We start from the raw sequence: 27,777 nt of genomic DNA, 5'->3' as shown, positions 1-27,777 counted from the left end.
AAATGTCTTCTCTGTGAAAGGGACAGTGAGCTAAATACTTGGTAGAGTCTCTCCCAGGAGTTATTCACCCAAGAACAGGTCATTGGGCTGTGTTTGTGCTGGTAGAGCGATTCCCAGACTACCCCCCCCCCTGTATTGCATAAATTTACTTTGGGTCGCACCCTAAGTTACCAGGACAATCCAGACGTGGACCCCTTGCTCACTGTTCTTAGAGCGGCACAGCTTCACCTCACTGATGATGCCTAACAAGGCTGAAACACATGTATGGGGTTGCTTTTGGTACTCTTGTTCAGAGGAGAATTGCCTAGTATTTCGGTGCTGGACTGCCCCAGGGCGGGACAAAGCCTGATATGCAGGGAAATGTCTTCTCTGTGAAAGGGACAGTGAGCTAAACACTTGGTAGAGTCTCTCCCAGGGGTTATTCACTCAAGAACAGGTCATTGGGCTCTGTTCGTGCTGGTAGAGAGATTCCTAGCCCCCACCCCTGTTTTAAATTTTGAAGTAGCATCCTAATATTTCCTGGTTTGAGTCCTGATATGCTTCAGAGAAGAATGACTGTATAATATCTGAAAAGAATTGGTAGTCTTAACAATGCAAACATCAAGTCCATGCAATTGATAAAACAATATTACTAGCTGGACCTAAGAATCAAGAAGGCCTTGGAACGTATTACTTGGCTCATTCAGTTAATGGATCCAACAATAGGAAAATCTTCTTGTCCATATGCAATCGAATATTTTCCTCTGTCTTAAAGTCTCAGCTGCCATTAAAGGAGTCAACAGCCAATACTACAAGTTAAAAGCAGGTTTACCACCCCTGTCATTAAGAACCAAAGGAACGGTGGTAGGTGCCTTTATGAATTCATGCAGCTGTCCGATTTGTAGGCAGTCAAAACCATTACTCTTTGGCTTAGGAATCTTTACACTGCTCAGTCACCTTAAATAGCTCATTTAGACTATGAAAGTACTAATTGAGAGTGCCAAATCAAATCGTAGGGACAAAAAGAATCTCCTCTACAATGGCATGTTCGCTGCAGGTCAACCATTAAAAGTTCCCAGCATGATCTGAAAACGCTTTTTTTTTAGTTATTCTGTATGATGAGTCCATAGCAACTGGAGACTGTACTATTAGTAGTAATACTGCAGTAAGTCACTTCCTCTCATGTGTTGGTCCCTCATTTACTTACAATGCCCTGAATGTGATGTACTGTATTTAGTTATACCTCTGCACTTGTACTTCTTCAAATGTATGCAGCTATGCAAGCAGAGTCGTACTGTTTACCTCTTGCTCTAACTGTGAATGCATTGAACGCTGACACATGAGCAAACTGCCACCATCAGCCATGCCAAGAGAAGCAAACAAACAAATGTTGCAAGCAGCAAAGATGGTTGTTTGTTAACATAGTTATTCTATTTTACAGCTTAGTAGTCTTTCTTCAGTTGTCAACAGTCTCCTAATGCAGGGACCCCGTACCACATCCCCTAAACACTACTGCACAGGTTAAGTTTACATTTTCTGTAAAATCCATAAAAAAATGTGATCAGCTATGTACCTCGTTTTTTCACGTTCCCGTATGCATACGGTTCTGTTTCGTGCTCTTAACGCTTCTACTTTTCCATTCATACATTTTTCATACGTTTCTCTCGACATCATTGTCCAGGGTCCACTTTCATGGTCGCCACTCTGTCGTTTACCAAGAATACATCAGTCGGACCTTTTCCTTGATTAGATATGTCGCTCACTTCTAGCACGTGTTTTGGTTGAGATGAAAATGCGCCTGCTGAGCTTTCCTCTTGCTCCGGTCGCTTCCCTCCTGCTTCAATCGGTTCAACCGTAGATTGCTCTCGACATACTCTTGCAAAATGTCCCTTTCTTTAACATTTCAGGCTATTTACATTCTTTGCTGGGCAAAGGATGTTAGATGAGATATGACAATTACTGCCACACCTATAGCATTTAATTTCCTTTCCTTCATTCCATTTCCTGTTCCCCTTTCAACGCTGCAACCTCATTACCTTGTTTTTCTGATTTCATGCCCTTCATGTATTTGGTAGTCTGCTCCATGCCCCTGGCGACCTCCACCACCTGTTCCAAGGGTAAGTGTTGCGAAGTGTGTAAGGATCTGTCTGTCCCCCCAGCCTTCTGAGTTACGTAGAGGGAAATCTTGGGAGACAGACAGATCCCTACACAAAAATGCAAGGAGAAACCCCTTACCTCAAACACAACTTGTCAAAAACCGAACAGAGGGCACTAGTTGAGCTCTCTAAAATGCCAAACATTGTGATAAAACCGGCAGACAAGGGCAGAGGAATTGTAATCATGACTAATGACCAGTATTGTACAATGGTTAACCAATTGCTTCAAGACCATGAGAGCTACACGAAAATAAAAAAAGTTCCTACAAGTGAAATTAAAACTGAGATAGCAGACATGGCCCAATTTGCCTATGACAGACAATGGATTAGTGATAAAGAACTTCAGTTCCTCACCACCAGCCAGGGTAGAACACCCTCTATATACGCCTTACCCAAAATTCACAAAAATGTGGTCACCCCACCAGGCAGACCCATTGTATCTGGTTGCGGGTCAGTCCTGGAACCTGTGTGCAAATTTATTGATGTCTTTTTAAAACCCTTAAGCACTGAAACAGCAACTTACTTACGGGACACCATACATGCCATCCAAGTCTTTGAAAAAATCCCCTTTGACCCTCTCATGCAAAGGTTGGTAACTATGGACATTAAATCCCTATATACAAGTATTCCCCAAGACCAGGCCATTGAATGTATACATGAAACACTCACTCATCATGATCAACAACAGAGAGTACCACACAATTTCATTCTGGAACTCATGACTTTAGCCTTATGCAAAAACTTTTTTGAATTTGATGGACAATTCTATATGCAGACCAAAGGCACAGCGATGGGCGCGACATTTGCCCCAAGCCTTGCTATATTGTTCATGTCCAACTTCGAGACTAATTACATCTTATGTGACAGGAACCCCTACCAATCGAGCATCTCACACTGGAAACGATATATAGATGATATTGTTTTCATTTGGAATGGCCCTGAATCAGAACTCAACCTTTTCTTAACATGGCTCAATAATGTAGACAGCAACATCCAGTTTACCATGGAGAACAGCAACCAAGAAATTTGCTTTCTCGATCTTGAAATCAGGCACGAAGATGGTATCTTGAAATGCAGTGTGTACCGGAAGACCACTGCACGGAACACTCTCCTGTATTTTTCAAGCAATCACCCATGCCATTTGCGTGAAAACTTACCATACGGCCAGTTCCTCAGAATAAGGAGGAACTGTACCAACCTAGCAGACTTCTACCAACCGTCTGAGGACCTCACTAACCGGCTTCTTGACAGAGGCTATCCTAAAAAACTGATTTCCAACTCAAAGAAATGAGCCAGATTCACAGACAGGGACATTCTCCTATCCAAGACCACCACTCGGGAACATTCTGACTCGGACAAAATAACTTGTGTGATTACACACAGTCCCCATACCTTTCGGATTAAGAAACTTATTCACAAATACTGGCCGATTGTAAGACTTAGCCTGCCAGATGTTCCCATGACATGTTTTGCCTTTAAAAGGGCAAAAAACCTTCGGGATACCTTGGTACACTCGAAATTTAAAAAACCCAGCACCTAGAAGAGGCCTATGGGACCTCAGAACGACCCTCGGACACTTTCCGTGTGGGTCTTGTTCAGTGCGTCAATTCACTTGCAAAATCAAAAATTTCAGTATTGGACCCAAGATCTGGCATTTGAATTTCATGACTAACTGTAAGACAAAAGAAGCCATCTACTGCATCGAATGCCCCTGTGGCCTAAGGTATGTAGGCCAGACAAGTAGATCGGTGAACACCAGAATTTCTGAGCACCGCTCTCGCATCAGATGCAAAAATACATCTGCACCTCTCGTGAACCATTTTTTAGAAAACCACCACACCCCTAATGACATCAAGTGGTGGATCTTGGATGTAGTAAAGGGACCTACTAACATATCACGCAGTCTTCAACACAAAGAAGCAAGGTGGATACATAGACTCTCGAGCCACGAGAACGGTCTAAATGAAGAATATGTCCCCCTAATCTAAAACATCATGAGCAATTATGACATCTCCCACTCTAAGGTCAGAAAAAGATGCATGCCCCATATGCATCCACCCCCTCGCCTGGGTATTTGACTGCTTTTCCTAAATACCTTTTCATTACATGGCTCTCTCAAATTAATGAGCGCCACATTTGGCGCCCTTCACCTAACGCACAGGTCCTCTTATCTGAATATACGCCATGTCCGGCGTTTCCAATCAACATGCTCCTTCGTGAGTCACATACTATGCGGCTTGATGCTTTACACATACCCACATGACAGAAAAAAAGTAAAAATGATTATTTTGCCCTGATGGGCACCGCTTCATTTCCATTGGTGGGTTAGCCACAATACCAGTGTGCTATGTGGCTTGATGCTTTACACATACCCACATGACAGAAAAAAAGAAAAAATGATTCTTTTGCCCTGGTGGGCACCGCTTTATTTCTATTGTGTGTTAGCCATAATACCAGTGAGCCCCACCCCCTCTACATTGGATGACAGGCAGCCCCAATGCACTCATTGCTTGGTGCTTGCAACTTCACTCACCCGCAGGGTAATTACTTGACTCGTGCTGCTCCATCGGCCACTGCCCTGGTCTCGCTGCGGAGGGAGACACCCCCACAGCCATGTCTGATAGACCGCCTAAGCCTGCCTATCACGTTGGACCTCCTCTGCATTCATCAGAGAAGGTGCAACGGGACGTGAATCAGCCAATCACATTCTTGACTCACGAGCCACACCCGCTGCAGCCACGGCGGCATTACAAGCTCGTCAGTTGTGACTCAGCATCCGCCCAGCTGAGTCAGTCTGCGAAGTTCCCACTTGTAGCGGAAAGGAGAGCACTTCACCGTTTAGGATTAATCACGCCACTACTCTACTCCAGGTAAAAGAAAGGACCGCAAAGAAAGGACCGCTTTTCATTCTTTTTGCACTCTCTCAAATGGGGCTTTTTCAATCACTAAACCGCATTATGCCTATGCTTGGGAGTTTTGCAATCATATACCAAAAAAATAGCCTTTTTTATCAACGTTAGTCTCACAGACTCCGCCTTCTCTGTTTTCTTGTATTTTGGGTTGCTTTAGGCGGAGCACCACCATCACGGCATCTGATTTACTCGTTCTACACGTGAAGCAAGAGTTTTTCTAACACGTGTTTTACTGGAAAGAGGTATGTTTCAAACCATTCCACTCACCTTTGCTTAGAAATCGCTCTCTGGCATTTACAAGTTGCCAGACAGACAAACCCATTGGTTTTTGTCTTTTTTTCCTTACTGCCACAGGCAACCACCAAAACACAACAGCGGATGGTTGCGCCCTGGAGACCTTGCGTTCCAAGCTGTGTCCTTTTTTTCATGTGGAAGACCGCAGTTCCAACCCTAGTGGTTTTTTGTGATTTGGTCATGCCTACAATCAGGGTAAGGACCCCAGTCCCCACTAGGGCTTTTAATCTTTGTTGCAAAATTATAAAGTAAATAATTTTCTCTGGATTTGGACTTATGCCACTACAGATGAAAACATTCCTTCAATTTGAAACCTTGTTTTATGACACCTCGCTTTTTCTCTGTCTGCCTTCATACAGGGGCAAGTTTGATTTCCCCCATTTCTTCATGTTCTCTCCCTGAGGAAGGCTCTATTTTCAAATGCACATGCCCAGCAGGGGGCAGATCCGAAACGTGAATATGGATGTTTGAACTTTTTTCTATCAATTGGAAGACTTCGTCTCGGGACCTAACTTACAGCTATACCCTGAACTGATGTTGAAAGTTTTCTGATGCACGAAGTTCCCTGTGCCACCGTCTATAAGTTTTCCATGTTGCCAAACACCGACACGTCGGCAGACCTGCTTTTTTGTTTACTTATCAAACAGTGGTACCTGTTTATTGCTAAAGGGGCTGTTTAGAGTTACCCTCTAGATAAAGTACCTTTGGCCTCTTAATGTTTGCTCTGCCAGTTGAGGCAGACCAACATCAATTTATGTACTTAAGCAGCGGTACTTGCATACTAAAATTTGGGCCGTTGAATTAGGCCTCATTTTCTTTCTGTTTGCCTTGTTATTATATATGTTTTTACAGATGCTTCATTTATTGTTTGCATTAATTTACCTGCAAAGTGTACGAATTTGTCTTTTTTGGTAGATTGCCTTCTAAATTCCAAGGCTCCTTTCTTTAACTACCTTTTCTGTCACTTCAATCTGCACTTTCAATGTGTTGTATTCACAAACCTACCCATTTTGAAAATATAAAATAAACTATTTTGTCCAACCAAGGAATGTTTTCAGAGTACAAATACTGTGGCAAAATAACTTCTGTGACCCCCTTGCTTAAGGTCACACCACTAATCGGTGTTTAAACCAACAATACATTGTTTTTTTAAAAATTAACTTTTTTTCAATTCAGCAGAGTGGATAGCTTTGGTTTATAGATATTTCTCATATTAGTCCCAATCCACTCGTTGCTATAAGGGACAACCTCGATATTTTTGTATGAAGATCCCTACACACGTGACAAGACACTTTTTGCATTAATTTACTATGTCATGTACACTAGCACATTTTGAATGAATGTATTCATTCAATTTCTGTTTCCATTGGGGTTTTTCACTCAACTGAACAGCATCATAAATCTTATCTGCAACTCCAAAGCAGTGTCTCCCAGCTTTAGATCAATAGCAAAATGAGCAGGCATTTTTTGTATTTGCACACCCGTGCTTTGGAATCTTGTAAGGAAAACATCTGTCTGCTCACTGAGTTCGCAATAGCATCTTGATGTTCTGCTGGTTGCTTTTTGGAATCTGTCTTATATACTATCAAGATTACCTTTGTGTGTGCACCTCTTTGTGAGGGGTCAGACATGCGAGACAGACAGAAAGGTATAGTTTTCTCAATGTTTGCCATTTATTAAATGAAAAAGGGTGAGATACACACCTATCTTTCCCTATATCCTAACTGGGAGGTCCCCACCTAGCAAACGAAAACAAAAAAAGACAACCTAGTGTCCAAAAAGTCTCTGACCCTCACACTAATACAAACAACAAAAGTATACAAGGAATATTGTCTGTCTTTAGTTCAACAAAACAGTGTAAAAGTTCAAACTTAAAAAGTACTAGTTGTGACCAGGGTTTGACTCCCTTTCCCTGGAACAGGTGAGGCATACGCTTGAAAAAGTTCTGATTCAACAATGTTCTGTTAAGTTCAACACAAAATGTCTTTTCCCTCCACTGCGTCCTTCCACTTGTTAAAGTAAATGTCTCTTCCACAAATACTTGTTAAAAAATCAAAGCAATTGTTGTTTCCCACAATATCCTTCTTCGCTAGGCAAATGTCTCTCTCACAAAAGTCAAGTTCATAAACCAAGGCAATTGTTCTCCTCAGGATGCAAAGCAATTATTAGCATATCACACCTATTATTCCAATGGAATACTTTTGTCGGGATAGCACAGCAACCACCTTTAGTGATGCAACAGTATGTCAATGATAGAGGAGTTAACAAGTTCTTTCTACACCACCTTTTTGCCACAAACACACTTCTTGTCTTCTTTCCTGGTATTCTCAACTGCTAGGACTAACTATGATCCCTTTCCTGGTGTACTCGCCTGCCAGTAACAAAACTCCTACAACTAGAATTGGTCTTAGTGGCAATGTTTGTTCCCAGATTCTCCACACCAGTTTCCTATGTGAGGAGGGCTGAAGCATGGCTGCCTCCTTTTTATAGTCTCTTGGCAATGTGGGTTACAGGCGTCCCCGAACTGGAAATCTGTCATGCCCCCCGGTTTCCTAGGACATTCTTATGCCCAGGGGAGAAGCCCGTGGCGTTTGGCCTGGCGTTTACAGGAACGCCGACGCCACCGCCGGTAATCAACTACATCTCCCAAGAGGACCGTGCCTGCAAGGAACCTTTGGAACGTCTTCACTTTCCTTTGCGTGCGTTTCACGCCTCCTTTGTATTCACTTCCTATATTTGGCCACGCCCCCAGTAAGCCGGTGCTCCTAAACCATTGCGTTACGCGAGCTACGCTCCTGGGATAAGTTGTTCTTTTCCCTATTCCTTGCTTACCTGGTTGCTGAATTCTACCTTTGCCTTGGACCTTGTTACCCATTTTCCTGGTTCTGTTTTAGACCTCCGTTTGATCAACTCCCCTGCTCGACCACAGAATACACACCGGACTTGCTTTGGGTTCTGCTCCTCATGTCTGGCTCCCGGCTCCCTTCAACCCCGTATTCTTGAATCGCTCCTGGCCATCCGCTCCCCGAGCGAAGAAAGAAACACCACTTCTAATCTCTCCATGAAGTGTGGTTTACCGCGCTAGCAAGAACGGCGCTGTTTATTTACACTTGGTGAATTTTGGCTTGAATTTTTTGGGACGCTCTGCTGTGCTCATCACTTGTTGGTTTTTGGGACGCTTTGCTGTGCTCATCACTTGTTGGTTTTTGGGACGCTTCGCTGTATTGCTCTGCCTCCTTGGATCTTGAGACACTTGGCTCTTGGCTTCACTCCTTGGATTGTGGGACGCTCTGCTGTTTTTTCCCGCTTATTTGCTTTCGGAACATTGGATTTTGCTTTCACTCATTGGATTGGGGGACGCTTTGCTGTTGACATCACTTATCCATTATTGGAGGAAGTCTTTGGTCCACCCTTCTTTCAAGAAAGAACACTTCCTCTGACCTTCACTCACTCCCAGTCTTGTGTCTTATCACAAGTAGGTATTCCGCTGGAAAAAGGAATACACAGGTAAGCTTGTGGGTCTCGGAGGGGGTAGAGGGACTGCAATTGTCAACAAACGGTATGTAATATTTGCTTTGTTTGTTTTCTTCCCTCTAGCTCCGCTGTGCGCTCCGCCTTTTTGCCTGAGCCATTGGCCTGACAGGTGTTCTTTTCCCTGCAAGCTGTGCTCTCAGGAAGGAAGTCTGAATTACTTTAGAGGCATCTAGCCCAAGTGATCCCCCAGACTGATCGTGGAACATACGGAGTGCGACAAAATCAAAGGACAATTGCACCCAAGTTGCCTCTTGACTGCTTCTGTACAGCTTCTTGGCTGTTGGGAATGGGGGTTACAGATTTACCCCAGTTGGTGTCTTATAGATGGGGCTTTGCACCCTTATTGACACTTGTGAGGAATTCATGGTGATAACAAGACAGACACAAGTGTTCACAGTTCAAGAGTGTTTATTGAACAATGAATGCTGTGTGCAGGTTGGAAAAACTCCTAATCTAAACCTAAATCTAAGATGGGAGCAAGCATCGACCATCAAATGAAAAATAAGGCAGTCCTACTGGCGTTGTCAAAACAAAAGGGCCTATACTAAGAAACCTATGGCCAAACCTCACAACTAATTAAAAAAAAGGGATGTGGGACTGTTCTCAAGAAAAGAAAGAAGTGGTCTCAAATAATATGTCAGGATGCTGTAGTCTGGGTCTCCCTTCCCAACGTTTTGGACACAGGGTAAGATGGGAGCTTGGAGCATAGTACAGTCTCGGACTTCTCCAGCATGAGACAACAGTTCCAATGGCAGTTCTCAGGACCGTCAATGGCCAAGTCTCGTTTCCTGTGAAAGACTCTTGCATTCGGACCTGATGTGTTCAAATAACTAAACAAAAGTTCCTTTAACCAAATGAAAGTTTGTTCCCAATGTTCGCTGGGTGATGGGTCCACACCTGGGTCCCCCTCTTCTGGGTGCTGACCATTCTTGACTTTAGTTCTTGGGTGTGGCGACACCCCTGGATCTCCCTCAGTCGGGCTCGGACTCCTCTTAATTTTTAGCGGGATTAAATTCCCTGGTTTTCTCAATGTTTACTCTCAATGTGGGATTCATTTCCCTTTCTTTCACAGCGCATGTAGATCAAAGTCTTTCGAGTGTACAGGATTTTGCTTAACCCTCTGTATGACCACTTTGACCTATTTCACTGGCCTTCCTACGGCCTTCTGGTACTTGTAGTTTCTCTCATATGGGGCTTGACCAGAGTCTCTAGAGTTGGCACCCAGGTGGTGCCGCTTTCCCTCTGCAGCTGGTCTCCTCTTCACACTTTTAACAGTTCATTCAAAGTTCATCAGCTTCTGTTCAAAATTTTCCACTTTGTGATTCTCACTCATCACAGCCCGGTTCTTATCTGTTCTCCCCTCGACTCACCGGCTGTGTCGAACCGCTTAGCTTTTGGTTTCTCTGGAGTCAAGGCCGGAACCACAGGCGTGGGAGCTTCCTCGCTCCTGCTTATCGGCATAGGCTTGCCTCGTTTACGGTTCACATCTGCAGCAGGACACTTGTGCTATTGTGCGCGGTCTTAAGCTCTCTTTCACTAAGGTTCCGCGGGCGTAGGACGAAAAGGGCAAGGTCACTTCTCTCCTCACCACCCTTTTGATTCCTGCGGCCTTTCTCCTTCTTTTGAACTCCCGCGTGATAGCCTTCTCGTCGTGCTGTCTGCTGATCTTGCTTTGCTCGTACTGTGCTCTCTGGCTACACCTTTTATCCCTGTGGTGATGGCAAATGTCCGTCAGGTGTGTGTGATTCTGACCAATCGCCTGACTCTGCCTGACCCTTGTATTGGGACAAGTCAGGTAAACGGCTCTGGTGTTAGTCTGTTGTCCTTTGTGTTGTGTGAAAGTGTTAGAGTTAGAAAGGGTGGGGGCAGTGGTTTGGAATGTCCTCCATGAGAGGATGGGGAAAAGGTATAAAAGCAAGGGGGATACCGCGTCTCACCCGTCGGTGTCCCACTCGCAGAGGAACAATCCAGGTGATCCTCACTCACTGGTCCACCCCCAGGAACTAGATCCAATAATGATGGCCGTGTCCTGGCCACCTGGTTGACGGATCCCCAGGGACTAGCTAGGGAGACACCTTCAGGTTTCTCGCACACTGTACTAATTCTTTACAGCCTCTTGGCTGTTGACAATGCAGGTTTCAGGTTTACCCCAATTAGTGGCAATATTTGTTGTAATATTCTCCACACCAGTATCCTATGTTAGGAGGGCTGAACAATGGCTCCCTCTTCTTATAGTCCCTTGGCAATGTGGGTTAAAGGTTTCCCTGAACTGGAAGCTCAAAGAAGAATTGCACCCAAGTTGCCTCTTGATGGCTTCTTTATAGCTTCTTGGCTGTTGGAAATGTGGGTTACATGTTTCCCCCAGTTGGTGTCCATAGAAGGAGAGTTGCACCTTTGTTGCCTCTACTACTTCTTTACAGCCTGTTGGCTGTTGACAATGCAGGTTACAGGTTTCCCCCAATTGGTGTCCCGTAGAAGGGGAGTACTTTATTTGTTCGGTAGTCAAAATTGTTTGCTGTCAATTGTCCTGCTCGGAGTGCCCCGGGGTCACCCTCAGGCCAACTCGCGGGTCTTCTTTTGACGTCTCTGCTTCCCTGTTTGTTGCTGCAGCGGACCTCCTGTGTCTTGCCCACTCTGCTGCCAGCTCCTGCATAAATTCAGTGGACTGCACGGCTCTTCCCCGGAGCTCTGCCAGCTTAGTTGGTCCTCTGCATCTTCTCGCACCCGGAAGCCCCACACGTCGGGATGGGAGCACGTCTCCCCTTCGGCTGGCCTTCTCTTCGCAATACTGCTTCCTGTCTCGCACACTCTGCAATGTTGCACGCCTTCACTTCTCACATCCGCATCAGCTGGTTCTCTTGCTTCTGTTTCTGCTGCAATCCCAGCACTCCGGACTGCCTCTGCCTCAGCTACTCCTTCCTCATCTTTTCTCAGCTGCAACTCATTCCTGATTTGAAAACGCCCGCTCATGTGACTTGCTCTATAACATCTAGACCGCACGTTCTGGTTAATAGCACCTTTGATCCTTTCTAGCTCTGGGCCCTTCTTCCTCGTCCTAGTACCACAGGCATTATGGATTCTGAAGTCCATAGTGCTTTTGGTCCTTTGATATTTAGTTAGCTTTGATTGCTTTGTGAACTGAGCATTGTCAAAGTTAGGGGATGTTATGAAAAGGGTTTCTGATTTAGCATTGTAGTTAGCACCTCTACCTAGGGCAGAAGTATGACAATTGGAGGATGTTATATTTAATTCATGAACTCCCAAGGTACACCCCTTTTTTCATTTAGATGACTTTTTATAGCAGGTTCTTTTGATGGTTTCATCAGAAGGACTTGTGCACTGACAGCATGCCATTAGGTATTTGGGAATTAATGGAGCCTATCCTCACAAGAAGATGAATACTAAGTCTCTTACAAAAAAGTCACCACTTCCCCCTGTCAGCCATCTTCTCCCATGTGATCCTGCTTCAGGTTACCACCCCCAGGGATAGGATCAGTTAACGACTGCCTTCCCCTGGCCACATGGGAGGAGATCCTAGGCTTGGGTACAGTGATGACTCCTCAGGATTCATCACATCTTGTAACAGGAGGGATCCGCCTTGCATTAATTACCTTGGTGTATTTCTTCTGCAATTGTATTGTTCAAAGTTTACTGCAAGGTGTTTATAATCATTGTTTTCGCACGTACTGCATGAAGTAGTTTTTCAGTAAATTCTGAGTTTTGAAATCAAGCCTCCTTTTGTCTGCATTAACACAATAAACACAAATGAACGTCTATACCACTGGAGCACTTGCGTTTGATCAACAATGGTTTGATTGATCTGTCTGCAGTTAGACCTTCCATAATATAAGTCAAATGTTTTTATCAGAATCTGGTCATAGAAAGTAATCATTGAAAAAAGAAAAAGGTAACGTATAATACTAGTGCTGTAATTGTATTTCTGTACCATAAAATACTTTTTTGTGACCCCATTGACTTCAAAGTAAATTTTATTTGGACTGCGTTTTTGGCCTGAAAATATCTTTCAAACAAATCTGTATTAATTAAAATTGATCCCTAAATAACACATTTTGAAAGATTGTATGTATTTTGTAGGGAGCCATCTTGATGATGATGCCAATACTGCACACCCGCAGCGTAGAATGACACCATGGGTGAGAATTACTCATCTGTAATTAGTTTCTGATGACCAAAAGCTAGTCCCATCTTTTTCTTGCTGAAACTGCCACAGTTTGGTTTATTTTTCTACATGTGCTCCTGTAGTAGATGTTTCTCTGTCTTGCTCAGCATGCTAACCTTACAGCTGCCCCATTCATCCTCTTCCTTTTATTTCTTATTCCTCATATTTACCCACTTCTTTCATATCAAACTTCTCTTTTCAATCCACTGTTATCTTACCTTCTTCCTTTAAACACTCTATTATTCTCCCAGTTCTTAAGAAACCCGACCTTGGACATTCTCCTTTTTTTCCCAATTACCATCTAGTCTCTCTTCTTCCTTTTTTTACTAAACGTCTTGAGCGTGCTGCTTGTTCACATCGCCATCCTTTTTCTAACTCTCACCATCTTTACCATCATGTTTTCATCCTGCCCACCACTGAAACTGCCCTTCTATGTGTCAGTCTTTCTTACCTCTTCTTATTCTAAACAGCCCACTTTAATTCTTCTCGATTTATCTGTGGGTTTTCACACCGTGGATCATTGTATTCTCTGTTCTTCTCTGTCCTTTATTGGTATATCTAGCTCAGTTCTTTCCTTTTATCCCCCTCACTGGTATTATTCAGATTTTTTTTTCTGGGCTGTTGGCTAGTCTTGTTCTTTACCTCTGCGCTTTGGCATACCACTCGGTTCTGTTCTTGAGCCCCCTGTCAAAATTATGTCCCACTTCTCCCGTTTGGGTCTCATAATTTTTATGCTTACGATTGTAAGAACCTTTCCTCTTTTTTATCAATTTCTGATAAGATTCACAAGTCTCTAATTCTTTTTTTTTTTGTCAAGCAATGAAGGCTCTTGCACCCACCATCTAAACTCTACTAATACTAAGTTTCTCTTCTTTCCTGCTCCTACCCCTTTGTAATTTCCTCTTCTTTCTCCCAGACTCTCTCCCTCTTGTCATCTGGTTGGAATCTAGGTGTCACCTATGACCCATATTTTATCTTGTCTGATCAAGTTTTCTCTCTGGCACTCACTTGTTGCTTTCAGTTTTATAATATCCACAAAAGTCAGGCTTCTCTGCCGCTCATTCTCATACTCAATAGTTTTCTCTTCAGTCTATATACAACTCTGCTATTCATGGTCTGCCTTCTTCATACCACTTGCACATTTCCCCCATCTTGCTGGTCTTCACTGGCTCTTCTTTCCTTCCTGTATCTAGTTTTATTTTGTATGTATTGTCTTTAAGTATCTTCATGGACTTTGTCCCCCTTATGTATCTCTTGTCAAAGGCAATACGTTGCAGTGCACTCAATATCTAAAAAATGACTTTAACCTAACCAACTCAATATACTAATTCTTATAATGTTCGGGTGCCGAGGAGGAATAACTGCCCTGACACAAAGCAGTAAATATACAAATGTAGAAGGAGCCCAATTTATGAGCTCTCCCGCCCCCCGCCACCCCCAAACCCCTTATCTCTCTCCCCATGTTTCTGTTTATTCTCCTGGTCTTACACTTCTCAGCTCCTCTTCTTCTTTTTTTCTTTTGCGTCCCAGTTCTCCTTCTGTTATGTAGCTCTGCTTTTATATTGTGCTAAATCACCACCATAATATTTTGAGGATCGGATCCTTGGTGTATTGTGACCCCACCTGGGGTACTTCTTACCTTAGTCTGCTTGGGGAATTGTGAGCAAAACTGAGGAATGAAAGAGGGGAGAGTTGGAAGAGAAGGATATTTGGAAAATTGGGAAAAGGGAAGTGCTTTGTCTACGGATGGATGTGTCCCTCCATCTTATATGGATTGTCTTCATGGAGAAACGTTAGAGACTAGTTATGTGTTCAGATAGCATAAGTAATTTGGTTTCAAGTCAGTTTTGGAAAGCTTTGAATTAAATATCGGATTAGTGTTGGCTGTGTGAGGGGCTTGAACGTGCTTGGGAAATCCTTGTGAAGATGTTGGCTAAATATATGTGCTGCATCCTTTTAAATTACTACACATACTTCCCGCATGGGCCTTTTGGGACTACCAAGCCAATCTCACTTCAGAGGCCTAGTCCAAGACTGGAACAGTCATAAAATAGAGTTGTTCCTGTGAGGAACAGAGTGAGGGGAAGATGAGGGTTTCTTTTTTTTAAAAGGCCTTGAATGTGACAGGCGTGCAAGAGGACTGATATCTCGTGTCCCCAGATTATCCAAGGCTACATGCCCAGTTCTGTTCATTTTCCTTTCTTCCTCCTAAATTGAGTAGTGCCATGAATGTGTCAATATTTTCTGCATCTAATCTTGTCACTTCTTACTCCTCTTTGAAAAACTATAATTCTATTATTCATTTTGGCTGCATGTTGATTGTCTTCTTTTGTTCATAATTTTGTAGCTGTTTTCTTTACCCAGTTGTGCAGCGCTTTGGTGAAACCGCTTTATAAATATAAATACACAGTGACAACACAACAGTTGTAATCAAAGTAGTGAAGCGCTTCCATTTCTCACTTGAGATCAAAAGCATAGACACCAAAATGGCATTTGTCAACTGGCCACTCCCCTGGAGCGTTCTGATGCAAAGCAATTTTCCACTTAGGTATATTAATTTAGTCAAATTCATATGACAACCCAACAACCAGACTGATTACCAACCTAGAGGGCATTCTATGAGGGGTCAGAAATGAGAGCCGGACACAAAGTTATGGTATACTCAGTCAGACATTTTATTAAACAAAAATCTATCCCTATACTAATGAGAAACATCCCTACCTAGAAAACTAAAACTAAAGCTCAGTCTGTGTCATGTAGTCCTCTGCAGCTTCCAGTGCTCCCACGGTCCTTCAGGTGTGCCTGCTGCGCCTCTCCTTTCTTGCCACAACAGGATGTGTGCCTCCTGTTCGCACACCGATACCTGGATTTGCACATCTTCTCTCTCACTGCTTTCTTCTGCACAGTTCTATCCCGTACTGCCTGTTCCATTAGTGCGGATGCCATTTTTAAATGACCCACGCACTTTAGGTCCAGCAAAATAACTAGCCTGCCTGTTAGTCTTCAGGCTTCTCTTAGTTTGCATAAACTCCTTCCTCCTCTTCCTCGTCTCAGTACCTGAGGATTTATGGGAGTTGAAGTCCATAGATGTTACTGGATTTCTTAGATGGTGTTCTTCAAAAGTCTCATATAAAGACACATCAGAAACAGGAGATGTATTATGTAGGTTGTGAATGTTTGAGTCATAGATGGAGTTTTGACTAGAGTGATATAGACGAAAGGTTTTCTGACTTTTACTATAAGGGGGAACCGTCAGGTGACAAGAAGCCATGATAAACTCTGGTATTATAGGCTCTTCCTCAGTGGAAAGTGGGAAATACCACGCTCACCCGATGGAGTCTCCACCTTCCCCTGGTAGTTGTCTCCCATGTCATCCTCCCTCATGTAGCCGCTGCCATCCCATGGCCACATGGAGGAGGTCACCGCCGGGGAATTGGTAATGATTCTACCGGATTCATCACAATTCCCAATTTCAAAATTCAGTTGGGGACTATGCATGGGCTCCCAATGTGCCCATGTCTTTTTGCAATATGCATTCAACCTCTTTCTGCATTGGCTTCCATGTCATCGCCTGCTTTTACATCGCCAGGCTTTTAAACATGCACATTCCAACAAATGTGCTCATGGGGTTTTTTTTGTCTTTTTTTGGGGGGGGGGGTCCCCCCCGCAAACCCCACACCCACACTTATTTTTTACTATTGCCCACCCGTCCAAACCCTTATTTGCCCTTTCCCACCCCCCCTAAAAAAACGATGAGCACATTCGATGGAATGTGTACGTTTAAAAGCCTGGCGATGTAAAAACAGGCGATGAAAGGACGTCGTACCCTGCATTGATCAGGCAGGAGTTAGTTGAATACTTTTAGAACTAAAATCAGCCTAGTTCCTGATTACAATTGTGTATGAAGTTTTTCAGCACCACTACACTTCTGAGAAGCAGTCCTTTGTGGACCGGAAAAACTTTCACACAATAATCTTAACCCTCACTTGGTAACACACACACACACACAGTTAGACTGAGACGGTTTACAGTGACATTTTCAAATGTCACAGTTTCGAATGCCTTTTTCTCGAATGAAAAATGCCGAAAAAAGTATTTTTTTTATGGGGGGGGGGGGTTCTCCAAACCCCCTGTTTTTTTTATTGACCCTTTTATTTACCAACAAAAACATATGAAATAAAAAAATATATATTCCACATTTTTTTTTCCGACAAAAAGGCATTCGAAATTGTTCATTCGAAATTTTAACTGGATACTGACTGAGACTTGGGAGATCAAGTGTTTGCTGTCGAGCAATTAACAAAAACAAGAGCTTGCCAATCGATTGTTCACACAGCTAAATACACAAATACTTCTATTTTTGTTATCAACACACAGACAATAAGCAAAAGCAAAGGAAAAGTGCAAGCAATGTATTTATATAGACAATCACTGTTTAGTGTCCAAATTGGAACCCTCGCCTACTTTAGAATTCACACAGTTCAGGCAATAAAGCATAACAATAACCTAAAGTGAAGAGCAGGTATTTTACAAGTCTTACTTAGGGCTGCTAAGATTATAAGGTACTATGGTGAATCAGGAGACTGACAAGGTGACATTTTTGGTTAAGTATTTCTTTATTTGAAACCACAAAACCTAAGCTGTACTAAGTTTCTCTGCTCTATTTTATAGGAAAGGAAAGGCGTCTAAAAGGGGTGCTCGTCATGATGTCCTACAGAAACATCTTAGTCTACCGTACAGAAACATGTTCTAGCCTGATTTCTGTCCCTATCGCTATGAACTGGAAACTGCTTTATTTCAATAAACACAGGATTGTTGTCTGGTTTCTGACCACACTGTGATGTCTCTTGATCAGAAAAGGGGGTCTTCACCCCGCTGTACAGTTCCAGAAAAAAGTTACACATGTCTCTTCCACCCTCGCCTTCTCAGGCTGTCTGTCTTTGGTTAGTCTCTTTCTCCCTGGGCACCATGGACTTTGCCTGAGCTGTAGGTCTTCTTTGACCCCTGAGAGTCCCCTGGTCCGCAAGTCCACACCATGTACTTTCCTTGGGTTCCCAAAGGAATCGTATGGTATTTCCTCCAGTTAGCTATCTCCCAGTTTTAACCCCTCCCTGGGGTCTCGGGTTTCACACACTGCCTTGAGCTTTTATTTCTCTCGCCCCGCCTTGAGGTCTGGGTTTTCTCACCCCACCTTTGGGTCCAGTCTCTCTCACCCCATCTTGGGGTCCAGTCTCTCTCACTCCTCCGACTTGTGGTCCGGTCTCTCTCACCCCTCTTAGGGTCAGTTGTCCTCATCCCTCCATGGGGGTCTTGTGTGGTCTTTCCCGCCATCCTCCACAGTCCCTGGGGTGGCGGCGCTGCTTCAGGTAGGCCTTCCTGAAGGCTGACTCGGGTTCTCCCATCCGGCTTTTTCCTGGAGTTCTGCATCTGTTGAAGCTTGCGCTCCCTCCCTGTTGGTCCTCTGTCCGCTCCTCATCGGGCCACTCGTCCACCACTTGGGTGGTTCACATAGCTTGGAAGTCTCATGGGCTTCTCCAGTTCATATCTCGGCTGGGACACTCAGCGTCCCCCAGGCTCGGCCGTGGCTGGATCCTCCACGCCAGGTGGGTGCTTGCTTCCTACTGCTACCGTGCTCTCTCATTCAGAGGCTTATTGGGTCTTTATCTTCCACACCTCATGGAGGTGGGCCTATCGACCGCTCTCCCTACCAAGGTCCAAGGTGAGGACGGTGCCTAAAAAGGGTCAGAAACCATACCAGCCATAAGTGTAGGTAGTGTAAGAGGTTATTACACAGTTTAACTCCCATATAAACAGTGCTCCAGATAAGATTTTGAAGTGGGATTATTTTACTCCCTATTTTTTAAAGTTGGGAGTAAAGATGTTTTAGGAAATAAAAATGTAAGTCCAATTCCCAATGGGAGTATTTTATAAGCGAGTACAAATGTTTTAACTGGAAAACGTTAATATTTTTGCAATAATTATTCCTTTGCACCTAGTTCATACACATTAAAAGATATACGTTTACTTCTACCAATCGGGCAGTAATAATAGTAGTTTCTTCCTGTGTTACTATGTGCACTACTGGTCCAAACATATCCATGGAGCTGTGTGTGTGAAAGCAGGAGCACAAGGTCCTAAGTGTTTCCCATTGTTTGTTGGGAGTTTTTATACTCCCTATTTTTATTTTTTGGGAGCATTTGCCTATTTTAGGGAGTAAAAGTGGCTGATACATGCTTTATCTGTAGGGCTGCATATAACCCCAAAAAAATTATGCTCTTGTGACAAGGCAGGATAACATATATCCCTGTTTAAGGATTTCCCGTCCAAGTGGAATTCTTCCCTGTCCCCTAGGTGGTGTTAAGCTTAGCAGGCTCAATTCCCTAGTTCAAAAGTAAATGGCTCCCCCTAGGCAGAGGGGTCGATTTTCCTGCATTTGTCACATAACAGACACTTTGAAACTAAACTTTATCAGTCCAATCAGTATCCTAAGAACAAAAGCTCAACAATGTCCAAGGTAAGTAACCCACACCGGATTACTTTTCAGATACTGTGCAATAGTACTTAAAGTTTTACTTAGGGAAATAAAAGAGTGTGTGTGTTCGTGTTTGTGTTCGCCTGCATTGACACTGGCGGACCACCCCTCCGCCTACAACAAAGCCACTCTGGCTAGACAGACGAGAGCTTACAGATTCGAAATTAGGAAAGCAAAACATGTCTTCAACACCACCTGCATCGCCAATGCATGCAATGAACACCACAAGGTTAACTTTGAGTTCAAGAACCCCCCCCCCCCCCTTTGGTCTTCATCTCTACCCCCGTCTCCCAGGCACTGCAACACACTTTCTGACCATTACTTCAGCATAGCCATTGAAAGGAACCTCGCCGTCCACGCTAAACTACCAACCTCTCCTGCCCCAACTCGCACCCTCTTCAGCTCCTTCTCTGTAATCTTCCCACCCTGAGTTCTCAAGGCTTCCCTCAAATAGCCACCCTTCAGGTTCCCCTGGAGACCCCTGCCCCCCCCCATAGCCCTCCTCAAAAACATCCTCTCCTACACCTGTGCAGGCACCCTCACCAGATCTATAATCAACCACTCATTAACAGCTGGGATCTTCCCAGCATACAAAACCTCTTGTGTCATACCACTACTAAAAAAGCCCTCTCTTGATCCCCTCCTACCCTCCAGTTACTGCCCCATCTCCAACAATTGCTTTATAGCCAAATTACTAGATCGTACAGTATACTCGCACAGCCTTCTTGACCCTGCCCAGTCTGGTTTCAGACCCCTCCCTGGAACTGAATCCTCCTGGGTCTCTATCTGGGATGGCCTGAAAAGAACAGCAGACTGAGTGCTGCACTGCTCTCATCCTCCTTGACCTCTTGGCAGCCTTCAACACGATTAACCACTCTATCCAAACTGACTCTTTTACCTAGGCATAAGGCACTATGCACTCAGATTGATCTCCTCTTTCCTCTCCAACTGCTCCCAAATAGTCTCCCTTCATCCTTTCTCCTCTGCCCCCTGCCTAGTCCCCCACAGAGTCCCCCAGGGAGCCTCCCTCTCCCCCTCCTCTTCAACCTCTACCTTTCACCCCTCCCCAAACTCATCCGTTCCCACAATCTCACCTGTAACAACTATGCTGACGACACTCCAAACATCCTCAAGATTCCCGACTCCCCCTCCTCACTGCACCCAGATCTGGCATCCTGCCTCTCAGACATTGACCTCTGGATGACGAACAATCACCTTATTCTCAACCCCAGAAAAACTGAAATCCTATTCTGCGGCAAAACAGCTCTCCTTCCTCAACCTGTACCTTGGCCGAATTCATTAGAACCCCTGCCCACTGCATCCCCCTCAGTCAAAACCTAGGATGCATGTTTAGCTCTGACCTGACCCTCTCCCGTCACATCAATACAGTCTCCAGATCGTGCACTTTCCACCACCCCATCCTAAAGAGGATATTTCCTGATCTCTCCTACCCCAATAGTTTACGCACTCATGACCATCGTCCTCTCGTGCCTTGACTACTCTAACGTCCTCTCCCTCTACCTAGGCGCGCCTACATACCAACTCAGAAAGCTCCAACAGATTGTAAACTCTGCAGCAAGGGTCCTCCTCGCACTCTTCCCCCAGAGAACACCTGTGCCCCGCACTTGGGACATTCCACTAGCTACCCATGAGCCAACAGACATCCTTGAAAGCCATGTGCATTACCCACTGTGCAAATCACAAGAAAGTCCCGGAATTCCTCCAAAACAAGCTCACATGCACTACCACCCAATCCAGAAGCCTCAGATCAGGCTCTGCAAAGCTCCTGGTAGTCCCTCCTTTCAAGTTCTCCAGATTAGGCGGTGCCTGTTTCTCTGTCCTAGCACACACTTTTTGGAACTCCCTCGCCCTCACGCTCCACCTCCATGGAGGATCACCTGGCCTTCAAGAAAGCCCTCAAAACCTGTCTGTCCCCCCATCCCTGACTTCCAGATCACCCTGCGCCCACTGCCCACCACACGTTTCATCCTGCAATCTCCCCAAACCACCCTCCGCCCACACCCACCGGACACTCCACCATTCTGTCCCTCTGTCAGCCACTATCCTCCTCTTTCCTTTGAACTGCTTTGTTCTGCCACCCAACCCTCTGTGTCGGACGCCAAGTACACATGGAGGACTCATGTAGTCACTCAAGTAACGTACTTGCCTGGAACTAATCCTGGCATTGGGCCAGGTAATGCACTCCTAGGGGTTTGGAGGATGGGCAATGCATTGCACTTAAAATATACCTTGGAAAAATCAGGCTGATCATCCCGGGGAGGACAATAAAGTACCTCTGAGCCCTCACTCGTCATTTTTATTTATTTTTTCAGCATTTGTATAGCACACAAAGCCCAGAGGCATCTAGTTGCTTTTTCTTCGGAAAGTTGGTTACAGTAGTTGCTAGCAGTGTTGCGCGGTTACAGAGATTACAATATTTACTTGCAAAGGTATTGGGTTACAGACATTGTTTACATGAGTACAGTAGCATAAGTTACAGTTGAAGGTTGCATTGATTACAACATACATGAGGCTAATGTCTATATAAAAGTGTATTGAGTTATCATATTTAGCCAGTTACAAGTAGATAAAGCTTCTAGGAGTCTTGGTCAAAGAGCCAAGTTTTGAGGCCTTTGCGGAAGGACCAGAGGGAGGGGGTCCGATCTCCAGGCCAACGGCAAGGAATTCCATAGCACTGCATGTAACTCTAAAGCTAAGGAGGATGGGCCATGCCGCTGCATGTAATCATGAAATGGGGGAACTTTTTTCGCACTAGAATGAACTAGGGATGGCAATATCTCAGAACCTCTCAGAGGGTGAGTATTATGCCTTCTTCTAGCACTTAGATCGCCTGGCAAATGTAGCACTGCTACTTGTGCATAGATGGAGCCCAGGATGTAGACGTTGTTTGTTCAGCTAACCCTTTTCTCCTCTCGCACTCCGCACCTGCTCAACTTAGCGGAAGGCACATGCTCACTCTGCACACCCTGCAGTCACATGTAACACAAACACTATTGCACATCACCTCTGCCATAAGAATGAAGCTACTTTTAACGACAAACATTTGAACTGTAGCTTCCCACTCGATCTCCTTAAACACAATGATTTGATTGATTTGATTTTTGTATTTATATTCTGCACATCCAGTGGAACCAAGCAGAAACCTGCATCTAGGCGCAGACGATTTTCTATTTTTCTCAAAACAACTTGGAACATTGAAAGGCAGAAATGTATAGGAACAAGTAGGTTTTTAAATTCTTTCGGAAAAGATTCAAAGAAAAGGTCTTCCGGAGGTCAATAGGCAATACATTCCCTTTAATTGAAAAACTTTGATCATCCTCATAAATGAAGTGGGATGGAGGAATAGTCAGCAGACTTTGCCCAGTCGAGCAAAAAGAAAGTGTTTATGATAAAGACTGATATTAAAGGCTTTGATAACTAGGAGCCCTTCAATAAGATACATTCATGGATTAGGCATACATCCTTAACTCAATTCTTTGTTGGACAGGTAACCAATGTAGTTTCCTATGTTAAAGGTTAACCGATGCAGATTTAGAAAGATGGTATACCGGTCTAACTGCGATGTTCTGGACAACTTGAAGTCGATTTAGCTGAATTGCTGGCACCCCTAAAAGAGTGCCTCAGTAGTCCAATCTAGAATTGGTCATTGTCCCCACAACCACAGGGCGGTCGGATTCAGAAATAAATGGCAAGAGTGATTTGAATAGCCTATGTTGGTAGTAGGCAGAGCTAACCACCTCCGTGATGTGCGCTTTACAGCACAAAGATAGCTGCCATATACAACCTAGGGTTTTCACCCTGTCAGAAAAAGAGGTTGGAATGTCAAAGATGGCAGCACATAGTGTTGTGACATGAAACTCAGTAGATTTTTTGGACCGAGGACAATAACCTCGGTTTTTGCGGAATTAAGTTTGTTTACAAGTATCCAGCTTATCATGGCATTGGCACAGTCCATTATTCGATTAATATCTTCAGATGGAGATTTTAATCTGTCATAGATTTGTGTGGCGTCTGCATAGGATGATGGTTCAACTCAAACCTGGCAAAGCTGTCCATTAACACCCTGATATAAATATTGAACACAGTTGCGGAGAGAGGGGACCCCTTCAGTTCATAGTATACCTCTGCTACACCCATACACACTCCATTTAGACCTGGGTGACTAGCAGGGTATTTGCCACACTAGCATAACTTTAATTGCTGAAATGCATGCATGCATAATGGCACCTCAAAATTCTCTCAAATGATTGGACTCCGGTCCCTCCGTGGGTGTTCAACCAAAAGCGTATTGGGGCCATTATTATGTTGAAAGGCGCTATAACAAATGACAAAATGAATGTGTGTGTGTGTGTGTGTGTGTGTATATATATATATATCAATGAAAAAAACTTTAGTTGCAAGGATTTTAAGGTGAGAACCTAATGCAACAAAACCCCTGGAATTCAGCTAAAGCTGCCTTAACTTCACGCCCCCGCTTGCGCAGCTTGTGACCACAATGATGACATCCCTGATGACATCACTGATTGAATCACTAATTACATCACAACACTAACTAGCCTCCTCCTCAACACTTAGGCCATCACGTTGCTCCCACGCCACCTGACTCGCTAGACGCCATCCGCCCCTCTCTGCCACCCTTTACAATTGTACCCCTCCTCTGTGCCCTCTGTATCCTACCCCCCCTCCCCCCGCTATATAGCTGTTTTTTTTTAATCGCTACCAATGGCTAGTGGGCACGGCTTCTGGCCATGCCCAATATATTTCTTTACTGAACACTAGCTATGTGACCATGCATACTGTATATTTTAAAACACAAACTGGCCACTAGCCATGGCCTTTGGGTATTGCCAGTGGGCCAGTGGGCCAGTGGCCAGAGCATTTGGCTGTGCTCACTGTATAGAACGCCCACTCAGCCATGCCCACTCTTTACTTAAAACACTAGGTGATGGCCAGCGATTTTTCACCCTTCGACGTCAGTGTAGCTGTAAAAAGATCTTTTAATGTTTTGTAAACTTTTTTTTCTTCTATAGCCACGGAACTACAGATACCCTTGGTTATCTGTAGTCATTCTACCTGCAGTTATTGGAAAAAATGATGAGGAATAAGAAAATGCTTCACTGCAACCCCAGGCCCTCACTAAGTGCCCCCCTCATCTGTGCCAGCACCCCCACTCCTCTGATGGCCTACTCACTTCCCTGCCCTCTCCCATTCCCCACTAAAACTCACGCTGTTTCTGTGATGCAGTTTGCTTTGACATGTTGGGTATTCAAGGCTATTCTGTCCAATCGCTAAGGTTCCAGAAAGGCTTTGTGTTGCAAACAGTCCTAGACCCCCCTTCAACTCCCAAATTTCACTTCGTGTCTTCTTAACCCCTCTTCCCACACCTCTAGACTCTTGGCATTTGCATGTTTTTTGACCTGCAAATAGCTTTTTTTCCTACATTTCATTTTCCGATAGCCATGTCTATCTTGCGCATCAAGAAAAAAAATATATATGGTGGCTGTTTCATTTATAAACCCCTGTTATCATAGCAATTTGTCCTTTTCCATAAATATTATGAAATTGACTGGACGGAATAACCACAAAAGGGCCCTGAGTCAATGCTTAATGCCCAAGTTGTTTTGGACCTGGTCCAAATCCACCCACTGGTTTGGGTTGTGCGATCTGGCAAAAATGTACCTTTTTTGTCTATGGGAAAATGAATGGGGAGTAGGCCGCAACTTTGTTTTTTTTTTCTTCTGACCAATGATTTTATTTTTTAACAAATCTTTCCCAAAATGTGTAGTTCGGGCGGACGTACCCAGTTGTCTTCAGAATTTCGACCAAATCCGTTGCACGAGTCAGACGTTATCAGCAATTTTATTTTTTCAGGTTTCCTATGGGAGTCTTAATTATGAGGCAGCAACCAAACAAGTATTTATTTATTTAATTTCTTATAAGGTGCTACATGCCCATGGGCCTCGGAGCGTGCCAGGAGAGAAAAAGATAGAAAAGATCAGAATAAATCGGAGTTTAAGGAGAGAAGCTATTCAGGCAGATTGAAGAGTAGTGTCTTCACATGTTTCTTAAAGATGAAAATAGATTCAGATGTTTTAATATTCATTAGAAGAGCATTCCATTCATGAGGACCATTAAATAAAAAACTGCACTCCCCACAATATTTTAGGCGAGAGCGTGGCTGGAAAAGCTGGAGAGTATCGGAAGAACACAACACTCTACATGATGTTTTCCTCCTCAGTCTGTTAATGCGGTAATATGGTGCAGTCGAATTCAGACATTTAAAGGTGAGCGATAGAATCTTGTGCCTAATTCTCTGCCTCACCGGAAGCCAATGAAGTTTCTTCCTAAAGTCGGTGACATGGTCCCGTCTGGCCAAGCAAAATAACGCCCTGAAGGCTCTATTCGGAATAGTTTGTAACCGTTTCAAATTCCCGTGTGACGTCCCCATCAACAACCTGTTACAATAATCCATTTGAGAGTTGATTAATGGGGATGCCAGAAGAGATCTGTTCAGAAGGGTAAAATATGGTCTAATCTGACGTAGTAATATAATTACGTATCCACAAGAGGAGCGTATTTGGGAGACCTGTTTTTTCATTGAGAGACAATCATCCAGCGTTACACCCAAAGTGATGAGTAGGTTTCAAGCTCTTAAACACTACCATGCATCAAAGTACCTCAGCACTGGGTCTCTTGTGCAAAAGTACATTTATTAAGCAATTATTTCATTAAAATAAGGCATTCACCAGCATGGACTTACTGCACTATAGTAGTCCACTCAAGCCATTAGCATTTCACCACGCGTTCCGTCAGGCAATCTTCTGTCACAATCTTAGAAAGCCATTATTTATTTCCATGGCTCACGTTGCGGTTCACATTTTACTGCGGTCCCATGACCATGTCCCAAAGCTCCAGGCTTTACACTACTAATATCGCAACCATTTTATCACTGTATAATACCTTCTTACGTATTATTAAAACTAATGTGCAATTTTACTGTCATTGATTATTAATTCATAGTCAACTATAATCCGGCACCATTAGTCAATTACTGTTAAAACCAGTTAGAAATCAACTTTTAACAAACTTGTTCTAAACAATTCATTATTTCTTTCACACCAATACATTAGAATTAATATATATTGGTGGCATTCGCGCTCGTGGACTTTACTAGAACTCTGATCAGTATTTTGCTTGCACTCACAATCCGGTCCATGTGGACTCATATTCAATCTCGCCCCAGTGGGCTAATAGTTAATGACAACCCCCGAATCTATGCAACATAGCTGGAGTTAAAAACCATGTCAATACACGTTACCTATTTTGTTTTCATTATTCAATCTTACAGATGCTGCAATATACACATTTTAGCATTCATAATATACATTCAAATGAACAGTGGCACGATGCAGATCATGTCCCTAGGTCACCTGTGCAGAGGTCCCTTTCGGTGTAAGGTTTAGGTCAGGCTAAGCAGCATCTCTGATTTGCGGTTTGGGCATCTTTAGGTATACCACCAGGCTGGCGTTCAGGATTCCAACAGCGAAGGACCTCTGCTTCAGCTCCCACATCAAGAAAGGACCTTGAAGATGCATCAGATGCGAGCAACAGATGAAGCAAACCCACAATGGGATAGCAGGCATGCTGCTGCTGGATCGCTGGACTGATGAAGAGCTGCAGAAAGGTGGCGGGTCCAAGTCCCATGACAAGGATGTCTGAAAAGATTTCCACACCCAAGGCTATCTCGGATTGCTTTTTGGAATGGATATAAATAACCCAAACACATAATACCCTTTTTAAAATTCTTTGGCTCCCATATTTTCGACACTCTGGTTTTCTGAAATAGTAAATCTGAGTGAAGCCCTAAATTCGATGGGTGGTGGACTGAATTCAGGAAAACTGCTGACCTCCAATTGGCAATCTCCAAATCCCAGTCACCAAGGGAAAGGGCAATATCAATATGGTGCTAGCTGAAAAAATAATCTGAAAATGAAGACGCAGGACATGGACAAGATTACCACAGTGACTGTCCTGCAAAAAGGCTTTCTAAATCTACCTGCCTCTACTCTCCACCCTCTGCAACTAATCCAGAACAGGACTGCGAGGCTTGTCCTTGGCCTGAAGCCCTGGGATCATATCTCTCCAGCCCTGAAATCTCTCCATTGGCTC

The 27,777-nt window shown here is 43.9% G+C and overlaps 1 protein-coding gene and 1 pseudogene across 7 annotated transcripts in view; both read left to right on the top strand.

Moving 5' to 3' along the window:
* Window positions 1–27,777, top strand: part of PTCD1 (pentatricopeptide repeat domain 1) — a 688,818-nt gene that overhangs the window by 207,834 nt on the left and 453,207 nt on the right. The window lies entirely within an intron of this gene.
* The window catches only part of LOC138566106 (serine/threonine-protein kinase VRK1 pseudogene), a 37,118-nt pseudogene continuing 14,089 nt past the window's right edge, over window positions 4,749–27,777 (top strand).

The sequence above is a fragment of the Ambystoma mexicanum genome, chromosome 2p (genome assembly GCF_040938575.1).
Source record: "Ambystoma mexicanum isolate Mex_15411 chromosome 2p, UKY_AmexF1_1, whole genome shotgun sequence".
NCBI lineage: Eukaryota > Metazoa > Chordata > Amphibia > Caudata > Ambystomatidae > Ambystoma > Ambystoma mexicanum.
This window is presented reverse-complemented; position numbering and strand designations above follow the sequence as displayed.